Consider the following 17,547-nt stretch of genomic DNA (forward strand, 5'->3'; position numbering starts at 1 on the left):
ACCATTTATTTGTGTTTTAGGCATCACAAAGAGCTCTCGTAAGTTACCTACTCCTTTAATGTTACAACAACTTCTAAAAAAGACAAAAATAACCCTGTATGACATCTGAAATTGCCTTGTCTGATACCAGAGACTATCAGACACTCCCCTACCTAAAAACCTGAGATGGACTAACAGACAGCCCTCTACAGTATTACCAAACCCATACCAAATGCAAACTGCTTAGTAGAGAATCTCTTACACAGACATATATAACATTTTTTATTTTTTTGGTAATCTTCCTCATTACAGTCACTTGTAGATCACTGTGCACTTCCAGATTCCCTTCATAGCTACTGCTTTCTCATCCTTTCATCCGCCAAATTAAATAGGAGGACACCCAAAACCACAACATGTTACCACCCCCATTAGTTAATAGTTCTTTGCATTTTAACATGTACACTAATGTGTATCCTTTTTCCACAAACAGTCACAGTATGCAAAGATAAGGAGAAAACAGAAAGCTCAAAGGAATTCTGAAATCTTAGCTCACTTTAGAAATTTTCAGTTTCAAGACTGTGTGTATACACATATACAAATACAATATAGGCAGAGAATCACAGAATGCCCTGGACTGGAAGGAACTTTAAAGCTCATCTCATTCCAATCCCCTACCATGGGCAGGGACACCTTCCACTAGACCAGATTGCTCAGAGCACCATCCAGCCTGGCCTTGGACACTTCTTTCCATATTAATGGCACACACACTCTCCACTCCTGCATATCTAATTAGACTACATGAGCCCAGAAAAATATTTCTGCAGCCATCTCAGCAGTTTTTGCCTTTTTACTGGGTCTCAAAAATGGCCTTTTCTAGCATGGATCCTGAAAATCCCTTGAGTGGAGCTGCCATAGTGCTACAATTGCTCTGCACTTCTGAAATACACAGTAAACCAGCTTCTGCAAGTTAGTGAAACATTTGTCTCAATTTTCTGATCAGCAGTTTTGCTGAGTCGTAGGAAAGCAATTTAACATCAATGTCTTAATTACATTCTAGGCTCTACACACTTTAAAATGTTTTCAATGCCTCATTTACTGCAAAAGTTATGAGGAAAGGCATAAGGATCCATTCAACAGAGTGAATCCACCTTTGGACTTCTGTTTTACCAACACTCAGGTCATTAAACTAAGGTTTGCCACTGCAGTTAAGTGTTACATTGCTGTGCACAAATTGGCTCTTTCAGTGGCTTCCAGATTCTATTACCAGAACAGCAAAGAAATCCATAATCTGCAATGCCTGTAACATGAAAAACACCCATAATCTATAGCTAAGAATGGATGAAATTATGGGATATTTGGAAAAGAACAATATATTTTATTCTCACTTCTACAGCCAAAAAAAATTAAAATCTAATAGGAGAATCTCCAGCTAAAAAAAAACAAAAAAAACCCCCAAAAAAACCAACTTAGCCCATGACTCTATACACAACAAAAAATACTGAAATCCTTATTAAAGTAAAAGATAAACATCTAACAACACATGGGACTAAAAAGCCAACTTCATATTCTGATTAGGAACATTTATATTTATAATACTCTAGACACAAGTCTACCAACTTAATTCATTGGTTATTCTCAAAAAACAAACAAAACTTCACTAGTTGTGTTGAGAAATTGCTAATAACAGTATCAGGAAGAAAAGGAAAGCTGAGGTGTTTCTGCAACATGAGAGGGACTTAAGGCAGAGAACAGATACAACTGAATTTTGATAAATGGTTAATGCAGGGCAACAAAACTAGCTGCAAGAAATGCAAATCAAAATATTAGTTTTCCTGTACACAAATGTTTGTTGATAGCATTCAGAACTCCTAGAGTTGTATCCCACATAGATTTACGGACCATGTTTAAAGCTATGCAAAAAGTTCTCCCATAAAATTTTAACTTTATACAACACAATTAAAAACCCCTCCTCAGGTCACAATAGGGATGATTCTTCCTCTTCAGTACTGATGTTTATCACAAAACTGGTGTTTACTCACTCTATCCTAATTTGTGCACAAGGGAGAGTTAAGATGTGAGCAGCAGGGACCATGCCAACATGCAAGGAGAAAGGCTCAGGAGGGGTTTCAAGGGGGGCTCAGAAACACTCCTGATAGCTGAGTGTACCTTCAGCTATCCAGGGATACAAGGAATTCCCCTCATCCTGCACACAGAGCAGGGGGGATGCAAAACACACACAAGAGTACTCACAGAGCACCCTGAACTCCCTCCTTGCAAAGTGAACCGAGCACCAACAGGCATTCCCAAAGGTTATGCTGATTTAGAAATAACAAAGGAAACCAGAACCTTGGCTCCACTGCCTGTCTCTAGACACTATCTGCATATCAGAGAGAGACAGATGCAAGTGGGATTTGATTCCAGTTGTGATTATTTCACTATGCTCCCCCTTCAATTCCCTTACAAGTACAATCTCATTTAGGAGTAAAAATTATGTTAATCCCATGAGCTATCTGGGCAGAAGATACTTTTACTGCAGAGCAAGATGCAACTATGATCTTAAGCAGGCAGCTGTTGTGTATCCTAGGCTACCCATGCAGCTTCCTTTTCCATTCTTTCCTCCAGAATTTCCATCTGGTGCATGCATGGAGCATATGACCAACCCTTGTGTTTGCTTAGGAGCCTTCAATCTTGAGCAGGATAGACTACAATGACTTCACATGAGCTTTTACATGCTAGTGGGCAAAGCCCAAATTCCTACAGTATTGGAATTGTTGGAGCTATTCCACAGTACCTTACCATCCTCACTGTCAAGAATTTCTTCCCAATATCTAATCTAAACCTATTCCCAGTTTAAAATACACCCCTTGTTCTGTCACTTCAGGCTCTCATAAAACATCTCTCTCAATCTTTCCTTTAGGTTCCCTTCAGGTGCTGGAAGGCAGCAATCAGGTCACCCCAGCCCCTTCTCTGTTCCAGGCTGAGCAATCCCAGCTCTCCCAGCCTTTCCTCCCAGCAGAGCTGCTCCATCCCTCTGCTCCCCTCGGTGCCTCCTCTGGGCTGGCTCCAGCAGGTCCCTGTCCTTGCTGTGCTGAGCCCAGAGCTGGATGCAGCCCTGCAGGTGGGGTCTCAGCAGAGGGGCAGAGGGGCACAATCCCCTCCCTGCCCTGCTGCCCACGGGGCTCTGGCTGCAGCCAGGACATGTTTGGCTCTCCAGGCTGCCAGCACTCATGGCCAGCTCACATCCAGCTTAATCGTGTGCTGTGGTGTGTTTATGTGTGATTAAATTAATCTTCACTTTAAATTGAACATCAAGTTATCAACTTGCATTGCCTAAGATACTGCAACACAATGTTTTGTCACTCTAACAAACACAGCTTTCATTTTCAGATACCAGAGCATGCAAATTGCTGACCTGATAAATGCTGACTGATGGGAAACACTGTAGTTCTCATAATAACTGGTGACATTATAGATTTGTGATAAACTGTCACTTTATAAGTAAAGACCATTTGCATTCATAGCTACCTTTATGTGAATCATTTCTTCAGCAGTCATTGCTAAAGTCCTTTGAAGGCAGGACACTGAAGAGGGGAACCCCAGCATCATATTGGAACCAAGCAAGAAGAAACAACTGGGGGACACATTTTGTCACAAAAAGAAGGCAGCTCCAGTTATTTATGTGTTGTCCCTGTCCCACACATGTATCAAAATATATTCACCAACTCTTCTTGCACTCTCCTTTTTGTCTTATGAATTTATGTATTTACATAATCCTAATCAAAGTAGGGAAAGCAGCTACAAAGCTAATGGTCTGTCATAAAAGAAAAGCAATGGGACAGACTAAATTCAGAGACATTTCATTCATTTCTCAAATCAACAAAACATTCATGGATACTGCGCCAGTGGTGGTTAAGAGACAGGCTAGCAGTTGTATTGTAACCACTGAACAATTTTAAAGAAAAAACAACATTGCATTAGTTTACATGCTAACACTCTTGTATTTCATAATACAGATTTCTGAACTGCCTTCAAGAATCTCCTCAAAATTCTCTTTCCCTCTGACATTATCAGCACCTGTCATCACTTGCTACCATCTGACATCCCATTTATTTGTATCTCTAAGTCTTTTCCAACTTTCACCTGCCTCACTTCCTATATAGAGAAAAGTTCTTCCACAGCTAACCTCCATAACTACTACTCCTTTTATATCCTTCCTGGAAGCTCTCATTATGTTTTCTTTAACATTCCAAACACATAGCTTTAATATACTTGGATAAAAACAGAAGCTGGGGCTAGATTTCAATAACAGAACCAACAGCCAATTAACACTATGGATACTAGAGATCATCCCTACTACAAAGCCACCCACCTACTCTCTAATCTGCCCTACTAATCTTAGTCTACTGCTGTGAAAGGGATGCTTAAAATGGGATGTGATGTCTTACATTGTGTCATATATTTGAAATACTTCCAGTTCAAAAGTTCTTTCAGGTCATGCTGAACAGGTATATTGTATGTTAAGTTCAGAAAGAAAGCACTGTTAACAAGAGCAACAGAAGTTGCTGCAACAATGGAACTTGAAAGACAAAGTTGTATCACAGAGGCACAAAATCCTTTAGGTTGAAAAAGACCTCCAGGATTATCAGGTCTAACCTTTTAGCAGCTACCAGCCTGTCAGCTAGATCATGGTGTCACATCCCTCATTTCTTGAGCATCTCCAGGGTTGGTGACTCCACCACCTCCCTGTGCAGTCCATTACAATGTTTAAGAACCCATGCTGTAAAGAAATGCCTCCTGCTGTCCAGCCTGAAACTCTCCTGGCACAGCTTCAGCTCTGTCCTCTTCTCCTGCTGTCTGGGAGAAGAGACTTGACTCCCACCTGGCTGCACCCTCCTTTCAGGGAGTTTCAGAAATTCATAAGGTCACCCCTGAGCTTCCTTTTCTCCAGGCTAAACACCCCCAGCTCTCTCAGCTGCTCCTCATATGAGTTATTATTTGTTTCATGCCTCTGATAGCATTTTGAATGCATTCCCTCCAAGAGTTTGCCAACAACACATGTTCTCCCTGAGACAGTGCAAAAGGACTGTTTATCAAGAAGACAAACAGCAAAACTGTGATAGGAAAAAATAAATCTACAACAGAAAGCTATAGATGGAGGAAGAAAAGGCTCTGTGTACACTTGATTCTACAGAGAGGACAGCCCCAAAGCCTTTAATGCCAAAGAACCTTCTTCTATGCTGTTTATTTTCATTGAAACAGTGTCATTTTTCATTTTATTTTTTTAAGAAAAAATGGAACTGAAAGTGTTATTAAAAGAATAATGTGCTATAAGTGGATGGACAACTATTGAAGTGTCTGCAGAATCTCATTTGGCTACATCAGGTCTGTCACATGGCCAGGCTCCAGCCCTTCTTTTGATTTATGCAGACTCCACCAAGACAATCCCACAGCTACTTAAACCTACCGAAGGACAGCCACTGTTCATTTTCCCATTTCCTGTGCCTCATTTCACAAGAGAAGCACTTATCAGAAACACTTATTGCACACCTGCTTGATGCAGTAAGTCTGTTGCTTTCACCACCCTTTTAGGCAAGGAATTGACTGAAGGCAAGCCGAGATCTCAAGTAGAGATCCAGTCAGTCACATCCGAGTTCAAACAAACGACAGTGTGGGAAAAAAGTCAAGATAATGAGAAAACTCAACAGGAATATAGGTTGGTGCACTGGCACCAGACAGATTATTCAACATGCATTCCTTTAGGCAAAGTGACATGGCAAGGACAACATTTTGAAAATTTATACTTTACAGTCTCTTCTCCTCCTCTGAGATTTGGCAGATGGGAAAAGACTTCAGTGATAGGACTGTTCCCAAGGCAAGGCTTTTGTTCAAAGCTGTGTCAGCTATGACAAGGTCCTCTGAAAGCTTTTCCTTGAGCAAAATTAATCCATTAAACAACATAACCTAACTTCCCCAGGACATGTGCTTGCAGATAAGTCACCTTTCCTATAGAGTGTGTCTGCCAAAAGGGAGAGCAGGAAATGCTGACAAGAGAGATCAATAACTGTCATTAACAGCATTGACCAAATCTTACTGGAAGGTTGATTTCATTAAGTTTCTCTTGTATGAAACTGTGACTTTGCTAAACAAGGTGTAATTAACTTTACTATTAAAGAAACACTGCAAAATTTCTTTTTTTTTTTTTTTTTTTTAAATGTGGATAATAATCCAGTACTACAGTATAAGCACCCTATTTCTTATATAAAATTATTTCAGGGGAAGCATTCCAAAATTGCCATAAATGCTTGATGCAAATTTACCTTAATTCTTTTTTTTTTTTTCAATTGGTTTCTCGTCACATACCAGCACTCAAATGCCACATTTTACTTTTTTTGCAGAGTCTTACCACACCTCAAAATTAATTTACAGCACACTGCCTGGGATGGAACAGCATATTAGAAATGCAGTCAAGAGAGCAGGAGGGAGCACAATAGCCCTGAAAACTGGAATATAGATTCACAGGCAAATGATTAATCTTTTTTTCCCCAGGTGAAAAGTGATGTTATAAATACAAGTCACTGCTTCAATGAGAAAGTTACATCAATTTGTTTATTGCAAAGCAGGATGGTTTAGAGTTCAAGTCAAGAAATAAAATACCTACCAGAGCTATGCTCCCTGAAAGAAGATGACAGACAATTATTTGCTTAATAACACACCAACACCCACACAGATACATACAAAAAAAAAAAAAACCCACAAAAAAACCCCCAGCAAATTCAAACCACCTTCACTTAGAGGTTGTTTCTCAAAAAAGTTCTAGGTTTTGAAACTAGAATAGCTGCTCCAGTTCAAGTGTGGGTTTCATTAATATCCACTCACTCCAAATAATGAGATTATAAAAATGAAGAAGACTTTAAGAAGTGAAGAAGATAGAGAAGAGAAACACTTCCAGGTATGAAAAGCAAGAAGGACAATGTTTATGTATATGTGTATGCATATATTTTTCTGCATTTAGAGTGTAAATACATGCCACATCTGTATTCACACAAAGTGCACACACACCTGCAAGTGCCAGGTGATCTCCAGAGGTCTCTTCTAATACAAATTATTCTATGATGTATACACAGCATATAACAAAAACATCAAAGACAAACAACCCAAACATCTCTCTTTTTATCCAGAAGAACTCAAGCACAGCAGCTCTTCCCTCTTCTTTCCAAATCACTCTGGAATTTAACAAAGCAAAGAGTAAGCGTATGCCTGACTCTAAAAACATCTTTCAGCTCTTTTTCAGGTCAAGGATGGAAGGTAAAAAGGCAGACACTGTTTACAGACAGCACAGTAATTTATTTTACAAGGGGCATGTTATCACAGCACTGGGGAACTGGCAATGGCTCCTTATCAGCCAGGCAAAGGGAAACTCCACTGCTTCCCTGATACCACTGGAGAAACCAATGGCTCACTAGAAGATGTAAACTTTGCTTTTGCATAGAAGAGTTGATAACCACAGGCTCTCCAAAGTCTAAAGCTTTCTACTGATAGATGATAATGACCATCCCAAGCAACATTAAAAGATACATTTAAAAGCTATAAAAGTGAGCAATTAGAAAAGCACATCCGTTCTAGCAGTGCTAAGCCAGAATAACAGCTATAAAACATCTTTTAAAGGACAACCAGATCCAGATCCCTTCAAGAACAATGAGTCAAGTAGTTCTCAGATTAAAATAAAATTGCTACAATCTGTGAAATTAGACCACATTTGTAAATAAATTCACCCATCTGAAGCAGTCTTAAAATAATATTTTGAGGAAGGAGGTATTTCTACTAAAAGCACAGCAGGCATTTTAACTTTGATGTTCTGAATTTTATCCTGCAACCACTATGTTCTCTGCTGACATTGGTCACAAAGACTCCCTGAACCACACCAGTTGTGAATGTCTAGGGAATTATAAGTACACAATATCAAGACTTGACTTAAAACTTGACCCAAACATCCTAAAGAAACCTTTTGTAAAGTTCCAAGTAACTGTCAGTCAACAAATATTAATTTTGCAGTGAAGCTCTCAAATTTAAAGTATGACAAATATAAAAACCTCAGTGTAATATCTTGGTTTAGAAATCTACAAATTACATCTTTGTGATTTGTCATTTCTGTGTTTAGAAGCTTCAAATAGTTTGGAAAACTTTTTCCAAATATTCACAGATGAAAATAATGATCAAGCTCTGTGAAGGAATATTCTAATCCTACTTTTTCTAACCCCATATTGTATAAATAAGTTCAAAAGTAAATATGCTCAAAGTGGAAGGCTTTTGAATTAGCATGAGCTTCCTCACAAGCTGTATTTCTCCTACCTATGTCAACAAAAAAGAATCAGGTGAACAAGTACAGGCACTCCAAGACTTAGGGATATGTCTATAATTGCCTTTTCACCTTTTGCTAGCTGGCATTTTAAAAACCCATTCAGGCACCCAATGCTTGAAAACAAACAACTTCTACAGAAAATTCAGTCACATGCAATTTCTGTCTATATAGGTCAGGTTTATAAACACCTCATATATGCCAAACACAAAAGATCACAATTTTCATATTGGTACTTTACAGCATGCATTTGTCTTTTTATATATTTATAGGTTTAGTGTTTGAGTTTTTTGTTTGGTTGATCTTCCCATGTTTAGAAAGTAAATATTTTACTGCAAGTACTGCACTTTTTTTTTTGTTTGATCACCAAAATGTCACTGGCTTTTCAATGACTATCACACTGATCTCTGAAGGTCAAACTATTGACCCTCTTTGTATAAGGAATTCTCACCACTAATGTTGGGAAACTTCACACAAAATTCAAATTTATGCACAAACATCTATGTGTCCTAACTCTAGTTTCTCCTGATGTTTTTATAGCACAATTATAGATACTTTTATACATATATATAGATATATCATGTGAGGGACCATCTTCTGTTAATAAAATATTTGGAGCTCCTCTGCCCCAACATCCTATCCCATGTATGTGTTCCTCCCTCCCCTCAGAAAACAAACAAAAAAAAAAAAACAAAAAACCCCACAACCTTTTTCCTTGTCCCTTTCCTTTTTGTTTGCTCTCCATACATGTTTCATAATTCCTTACTTACTTCATCATGTGTATTTAAAAGTCATTTTTTTGCCTTGTTACTATTATACCTTTAGCTATTAAAATTACTTTTTTAAAATCTGGAACAGTTCATCAATTCCCTTTACAAGGTGAATCTTTTCTCTTTTCATTCTTGTGTTCAGAAGCCATCCAATTATCTGTCCCATTAGATAACAAAACACAATTCTGCAACTTCTGCAGCCAAAATAGAATTTAATGTTCTTGGGCCTGGTGACAGAACACAAACACTCCAGTATCTGTGCCAAATTACAGATTTTTGTTTTTAAGCAGCCCTCAGTGATTTTTCTCTCACCTTTTCTGCTCCACATATTTACACCCAAAGCTGGCACAAATTAGGAAAGTCTTTCCTAGTACTTTAGTACTGAAGGCACAGATCCAGTGAGAGGTTTTGTTGGCCCTTGCTGTTAGTGGTGGAAGAATCTTGCCTTTCAATAATATGCATTTCACAGGATCTTTCTGCAGCATTATTTTACCCTTTCTACACTAAAAAGAGGGAGATTTTGCAAAACAGTAAAGTTGCAGACACTGATTCAAAAACCTCTGGTGTCTATCCTGTTTTTACAGACACCTCTGTTGATTCTACTAATGGAACATAAATTACTGATAAACAGAGTTATGGAATGGCAAGGGGACTGCTGTGACATTCTGAGAGCTTCTTTTTAGCAAATGATTTATTTACTCCATGTTTTTCTAGATCAAACAGCACTACACAGAAGCACAGAAATAAAGGGTGTCCAGCAGCACAGTAGGCAAAACAAAAAACTCCCAGGCAGGTCTCAAAGTGCTTACTGTAAACAAGAAAATCTGTGGAAATAGCAGTAGAGGAAGTAAATAAAATAGAGGAAGTTGATTCCACCTTTTCAGCTATCACATTAGACTTCCAAATCACTATATTTAGTAAATATAACAAATGCTGTCTAGACAAAGTTAGGAAATAGAATTCTATCTTTAAACAGTGGTAGATTGGCCCTAAATGACAGCCAAATCCACCTGCTCACTCACCACCCTCTCCCATGGGATGGAGAGAAAGTAAAAGGAAAGAAAGAGACTTGTGGATTTAGATAATGGCAGCTAAAAAGGGAAGGGAAAAGCTGTGGATACAAGCAAAGCAAAATAAAAAAAATAATAATTAAAAAGTAATTCATTGACTACTCATCAGCAAACAGATGTCCAGGCACTCCCTGGCATGCATGGCCTCAGCATGCAGGACTGTTGCTTGAGAACACAAATGCCATAACCATCAATGTCCCTCCTTTATCTTCCTTTCCATGACTTTTTATTGCTGAGCATATGATGACATATGGCACAGAATATCCCTTTGATCATCTTGATTCAGCTGTCCCAGCTCTGCTCCAGTCCAACCTCTTGCCAGCCTATGCCTACTACACTCTTTGCTTAGAGTAAATAATAAATTTTTCAGGAGACATGACTTTTTTTTTTTTAATGACTTATTTTCAACAGATAAAAACCCCTCAAACATGAGAAAAGAACCTTTTCTTCTGTGAAACTACTTTGCAATTAATCTATTTTCTCCAGAACATATAAGCATAATGTAGATCTTGTAGACGCCTTTGCCATTTTAGGATCCAGAAACAGAGCAATAACATCAATTTATAACTAATATTTCCCTGATTAATAACTAAAGGACTGCAGCTACAGTCAGCTAAGTGAAGTAGAATCAAAGCTTCCCTGCCATGAAGGAAAACAAATCAAATAGATATAGGAAAACACAAAGGAATTTTAAGGTTGACACTACAGTGGAGCTCACATGGAGACCAGCATTTGCCAGTGTCTGCACTCTGTGTGACTATCAGGGCACAGCTTTTCTGCATCACACCTCTGTATGCACCTGAGGAAGGAAAGAGTAAAAAGTTCTCTTGACTTTTGCTAAGCATCCTTGCATTATCTCATGTTCACATGGCTAGAAAAAGAATTTAACTCCATTCCTTCACAATCTTGCTATATTTGTTAATTATTTTACAGGCATTATTTTCCTTTTGTGTTTCTTCCCATTCAGAGAAAAAACTCAAATTATGATATTGGGTCAACTTCCAGAGTAAAAACACCCCAAATATTTCTCTTCTAGAGTAAGAGAAATGTGCTTAAAATCCAACAGTTCTGCACACCTGAGGACATGCCCCACATCAGGTGTTCCAGGTACAGCACATTTCTTCCACACACACTTCTCTACCCAAGATCTTACAGGTGACACACCTAAACTTTCTTAGTTTTCTCCTACTATTAATTTCATTGCTAAAGTTTGGTCATTAGCCACAATGCTATGCAAATATATGAAATAAAATATATAGTATGTTTTTAAATATGTGACAGGGAGGCTTGTTAGCAGTAGCTAGCTGTAGAGATCAAGGCAAGACTTCAAAAACTATGCTGCTGGATTTATGAAGACCAGTTTATTGCAAAACAAAGCCCAGTAAATTTCATTTGGGCCAAAAGCAGCACAAGCTTGAGGAAAATGACACAGGTCTAGTGTAACAGTCAACTGTAACTAGCTCGGCTAAAGAGAGATTTCCATTTCTTGGCGCAGCAACAAATCCTCAAGCAGAGGAGGGCTACAGGGGTGAGATTTTTTTCTCTGTAAGTAACTTAATGAATGAAGTACTAATTAACATTATGGCATTGATAAATGGAGAGAGAGATTAGGGATGTACTCGATATTCAGGCCTTCCCAGATGGACCGTCAAAGCCACATTAATTCCTATCTCATTGGAGCATCTGCTTCTCCCATAATCCATTGCCCCTTGGTACAGACAACACAAACTGTTGTGACTCAATTCGATTTATATCAATCTAATTTCTTTTAATCCAATTTGTATTCCAATCTACTACCTTCTAATCACTTAAATCTTCAGCCTCCATCTGGTAAATTTTCTCTCAAAATTAACCGAGCAGATGCCTCTGCAATTGTCTTCCACAGTCAGGCTAATCATGCCCTGGCAGTGGCCTACAGAGCTCGCTGAATAGGTACGTGACTTACAGCATTGCCCTTCTTATTACAAGCATGGCGATGCAGGAAGGCCATTTTGTCTGTCATTAATTGGTTAATTTGCATAACACTGCCAGGGAAAGAAGCCTGGGAAACAAAAGCCAAGAGGGGAAGGCTTCAAGAAGGCAGCATGACATGCTCCTCATTAGTCACATGGCCATTACACTTTGAACCGTCTATTGTTTGAGGTAACAAACCCCAAAATGCATTACAGCTAAATACATAACAAACATCTACACACGATCTCAGACTGGGTGAGTTTTGGCACTGCTGCCATTGAATGCGCAGAGAACACAGGGGCTGTCCAAACAAAATTCCAAGAAAAGTGCAGGATGCTGAGATAATTAGAAAGCACATTGTTTTTCAGTCCTCTCTCAAGTAAATTAACTTTCATTATGCTACAACTACACATGCAAACAAAGCCAAACTTGCTGACTACAAAAAGCTTCCCAGGACAGTATGTGTCACAGGTTATCCAATACACCATAAGCAGGAGGAGTAAAAGGATGAAGCTAACCTTCTCAGCCAAGGATAGACAAAATTCTGAACCCTAAGCAAAACGTAGAAAGAGAAGTGCCACTGCTTTAAAACTGGGTGAAGAGTTTTAAATACTCTTTAAACACTTTTAAAGACGCTAAGAACACAATGTTGATCTTTCCCCTTGATCAATGTTACATCTCCAAAAAGCTGACAGAATGTTCAGCAAAAAGTGGATTTCATCATTCAGGTGTCCACACAGTCATGGACTGCCAAAGACAGGAAGTTTTTTCAAGTCTGTTATTCAGAATCCTGGGAGAACAGCAAGGAAAACACTCAATGTGGCACTTCTGCTCCCCAAGCAATGTTAAAGAAGTAAAATGATGAAAACACTACAGGCACTTAATAAATAGTGAAGGAAGCATAAGAAGGAACAAGCTGGGCCAGTGGAGGAGGAACTAGAGTAGATTCTATCACACATAAACAGGAACAAAAGGAGCAAAGAAAACTTTCACTTCTCTCAATCTTTCACATCTACACCTGAATAAGAGGTTTCACTTACCAGCTAATAGGTAGCTAGTAAATTTTTTATAACCTAGGGATAGCAAACAGTATAAATACAATGGATCCAAGCCAGAGGATGCTGGAGAAGGAAAGAGAGGGTGTGCTTGGTTAAGGAGGGGGTGGAGTGGGCAGTCTTTCCTCCCCTCCCACAAGCTGTCAAGTCCTTCTGTGCACACCCCCTCCCTCATCCCTGCTAAAAACCTTCCTCTCACTGCCTGCCATGACAGGTGGTCCAGATTTTCACTTAGAAAATCTGGCCACCCTATGTTTGCAACACCTCCCCGCTTAGTATCATCTGTGAATTTAATTAGCATGCAGTTTACCCACTCGTTCAGATTATTAACGAAGATGTTAAACAAGACACAATCCAAATAAAATCATCCCTGTGGCAAACCAGTTGATGCCTTTCTTTACATCAGTTTATTGCTATCTATTGTAACCCTTTATTTACAGATGTCAACCAATGATTCATCTACATGATAGCATGGACAACCAAGCAAATTTGCCTTTTGTTTTCCCAGCTAACAGGCTGTGATACACTAAACATAGTAGAATTATGTATAATTCGCATTATTCCATCACACTAAGATATGTAGCCCCTTGCTTCTCCTGGTTCATCTGCCAGTCCCCAGCCATGTGCACAGAATCAGTGTTAAATGATGATCAGGAAAAATCACACCATTTGTGATCATTTCTAGTGTGAATCTAAAACCAGCCCATGGAAATCTGGCAAAGGGAGGCAATCATTAGAAAAAGTAAGACTCGTAAATACATTAAATCTCTCCCAGTTTCATAATCTGGATGTGAAATAAAAGTTTAGCAGCAGTGGGAACTATGCAAGGAATACGTAAAGCAAAAATTAAAATTAATTTTTATTTATGGAAAGGAATACAAGAGCCCCACTCTGAGTCAATAGCTTCAATAAGGGCATTATTACAGTTTTAGTCACCACATGAGCAGAATTACAACCTAGTGTCTGGGTAAGGATATTTAGGTTTTGAAATGAAAGGAAATGTAATGGAGTTTTGCCCATAAAGCAAATCATATTTTGGAAAAAGACAAGCAAGAATGGCAAAGAGAACCCTCTGTACAACTATAGATTACAAGTTGAGAAAACTTCAGAGAACACACCACTGGATTTGCACACATTTCTATATTAATATACGTATTACAGACATACATACAGCTTTGCTCATAAACCAAACCCATTGTAGCTTAAAACATTAAGCAGAGTCCTCCCTCCCTTGCAAAAATACTGTGACACAAGAAACAAATGGACACTTTAACATCTAAAACTAAATGCAAATTCTCTCTAAAGCAGGTGGCCACACATACCAGAGTCACAAAAGCTCTCTCTGAGCTTATCTATGGAATACTTGTTTTTCTTAAAAGGCCTTGTTGCTTGGAGGACTTGTGGATACCCCATCCAAAGAAGTGCTCAAATCCAGGTTGGGTGAAACTTCTGAGCAACCTGGTCTGATGGAAAGTGTCCCTGTCCATAGCAGGGATGTTGGAACTGGATGACCTTTAGTGTCCACTCCCACCCAAGCCATCCCATGATTCTTCTTCCAACCCAAAACATTCCATGATTTTTTACTACTGAGTAATCACAAAAAAATCCCTCAGAGCAGTTCCAGTAAAGTTAATTAAAACATTAGAGCCTCCCTATACAAAGAGCAAACGGGAGATCTCTGCCTTTCCACTGCAACTTGCAATTGTCAGAATAAAGCAAAACATTCTGATCTTCTCAGGTAATACCACATTGCAAGTGGAGAAAATAATAGAAGCAGCACAACAGGTTTCCAAAGCTATCTTATGAAACAATGTGAATAGCCTAAGCAGAGACTAAAATAAATTCACAAGCCTACAAATTCAGTTGATGCTGAACTAAAAATACAATTCTCAAGCAGAGGTCTGCAACATCCTCTTACTGACCAGCAGCACTCCTTAGCAGCTCCTCAACAGAACACTCCATACCACGCTATTGTACACACTGTGCTTCTACAAACTCATGGATAGGAACATAATTTGCTTTAAAGACATATTTCAAGCAATATAGTAGTAAATAGAAACCTAGCAGAAGGGAGCTTATTTTCACAACTCAGGTGTATATGCTTGTTTCAGTTTACAAATAAATCATACATAACATCCTCTGAGTGGAAGTTATCCCACTTTTACACACAGTGTGGTTTACCATGAACAGGAAAAACCCCAGACACTGGTGAGCTATGGCAATATTCTGAGTTTTCCACTCTCCATAACAGACACCACCAAGCCAGCTCAACCTGAAGATATTCACAAAAAAAAAAAAAAAAAAAAAAAAAAAAAAAAAGTGCCACTGTGTCTAACCATTAAAAGGAGTCAAAGAACCTACAAGCACCAGTGCCACATCTGCTGTCTCCTCCACACCAAAGAAACAGTTGGTGCTAATGCACGATTAGGAGCTGAGAGGAATGCAACAGAAGTATATGCAGGTGGCAGAGGTCACTGAGGGACAGTATAAAGGAAAGAGAGGGTCAAGTTATTATCTGGAATGCATCCACAGGGCACAGTCATCTTTTAAATCAGTTTTTATAATAGCCATCCCTGTATTGATTTAATAATATCTTTATGCTACAGATATACTGAGCACACCACGAACAACTACGTCAAAGAACTAGTTGTGAAACCAGGGCTTGCTTCTTTTCCTTACACAGGGCAAGGAGAATATGTCCTACTTTGAAAGTCTCAATTTGATCTATTTTTAATGCTTAAGTAGACTTGTATCCTATGAAAAGGCAAAAATCTGTCATCCAAACATCATCAAGTCTTTCAGCAAAGTAACAAACACCACAAAAACTAAATTTGACTTTTAAATCAAAGTGACCAACATGCCTCTGTGTAGGTGGCAACTAAAATATTGGATCTTTTACCTTCAAGACTATATTATTATATACATAAGGGTGAAATGGAATGGAGGGAGAACATCCACTTAGAAGCATGGTTGTATCATACTAGACAATACAGCACTTTGGAGCAGCAGGCCTATAAAGATAAGTTTTCAAGAATAAGTGGGCACTATAAATTATACAGACATGACAGGTAAAATACTCATAGACACTCTTTTAATAATATAGAGAAAATCAGTTAAAGGTTAATGCTTTATTTAAAGGAAGGTTTAGGGGAACCATTCCCAAGTCACCCTCTTGGGCACTTAAAAAGCAGTGGAAACAAACCTATTCCTGGTGCATCAGTAATTGCCACTGACTGCTTGTTCCACCACTTGCCTCCCTCCTCCAGAATGAGAGGAATAAGAGCAATAGTTCAAAGAGGCAGAAACAAACAATAAGGGTCATTTTAGGCCCTAAGGTCAGGCTTTGTTTTTCAGGGTAGGGCAACCCCAAGTAAAACAGTTACAACTTCCCAGTGACCCTGGAAAGGAAGTTATTTCATATTCATGTTGACAGAAAAGAAGAAAGGATTAATCATGTGAAATTAGCATTTTCATTGAGGAGCTTGGTTGAGTCTTATGTTCTACTTTAAGAGAACGACAACAGCTTCACACCAGCACTTTACATCTCTCATTTATCTAAACATTGCAGCTTGCTCCTAACTGTCATTAAGTGATGAATAATGAAAGATTCCTTCATTTTTACCTCAGACTAATCATGCAGCCCCCTCCATCTTTCCATGCTTGAATGTGTGCTCTGAACATTTTTTTTTTAATTTTATTAATTTTTAATTCATGTGGAGTAAAGAAAACTGTTTAATTAGATTTCAATTCCACTGGGAAAAAAATGGTCTCAATTGAAAGGGCATCACCCAAGTATTTTCACCTCACAGCTTTAAAGTGCCACTGTGCACTATCATTTCTCAAATTGTGTCACATCTGTGCTAATTTCAAGCCATCTCTTATATTACACAAATAAACAACTTTAAAAAAATCATCCCCTCAGTTACATAACAGAGAAAAATGTTGTAACAATTAATTGAAACAAGTACAACATGTAGACTTTATAATTGCTAGCACAAAGTAAAATACAATACATTGTACAAGTAATATAATAATGTTTCTCAAAATAATTAGGCCAAAACAATGCTTTGTAAATTTCCTCCCGAGAGACCTTTTCTTTCTTCATGGCCTTTCTAGAATCTCCACCTTCCTCCAAATATACCAATTATACAACAAATCAAAGTATAGAAATTGTAGTACAACACAACTTTGTTCTCAGTATTAAGCACCTAAATAATTTGTCGTAAAATAATGTTGCAAAATGTATTTTTGTGCATGTAACCAACTGAGGATGAAATCAGCATGCTCTCTTTTACTTTTAAGCATCTTGATCCATCACCTTCAAACTCATCTCTAGCTCAGTGTGTTGACTTTAAAATTACTTA

The 17,547-nt window shown here is 38.4% G+C and overlaps 1 protein-coding gene across 6 annotated transcripts in view; it reads right to left on the minus strand.

The window, feature by feature from the left end:
• The window catches only part of ROBO2 (roundabout guidance receptor 2), a 432,478-nt gene that overhangs the window by 389,147 nt on the left and 25,784 nt on the right, over nt 1-17,547 (minus strand). The window lies entirely within an intron of this gene.

Source organism: Erithacus rubecula, assembly GCF_903797595.1.
Source record: "Erithacus rubecula genome assembly, chromosome: 1".
NCBI classification, from domain to species: domain Eukaryota; kingdom Metazoa; phylum Chordata; class Aves; order Passeriformes; family Muscicapidae; genus Erithacus; species Erithacus rubecula.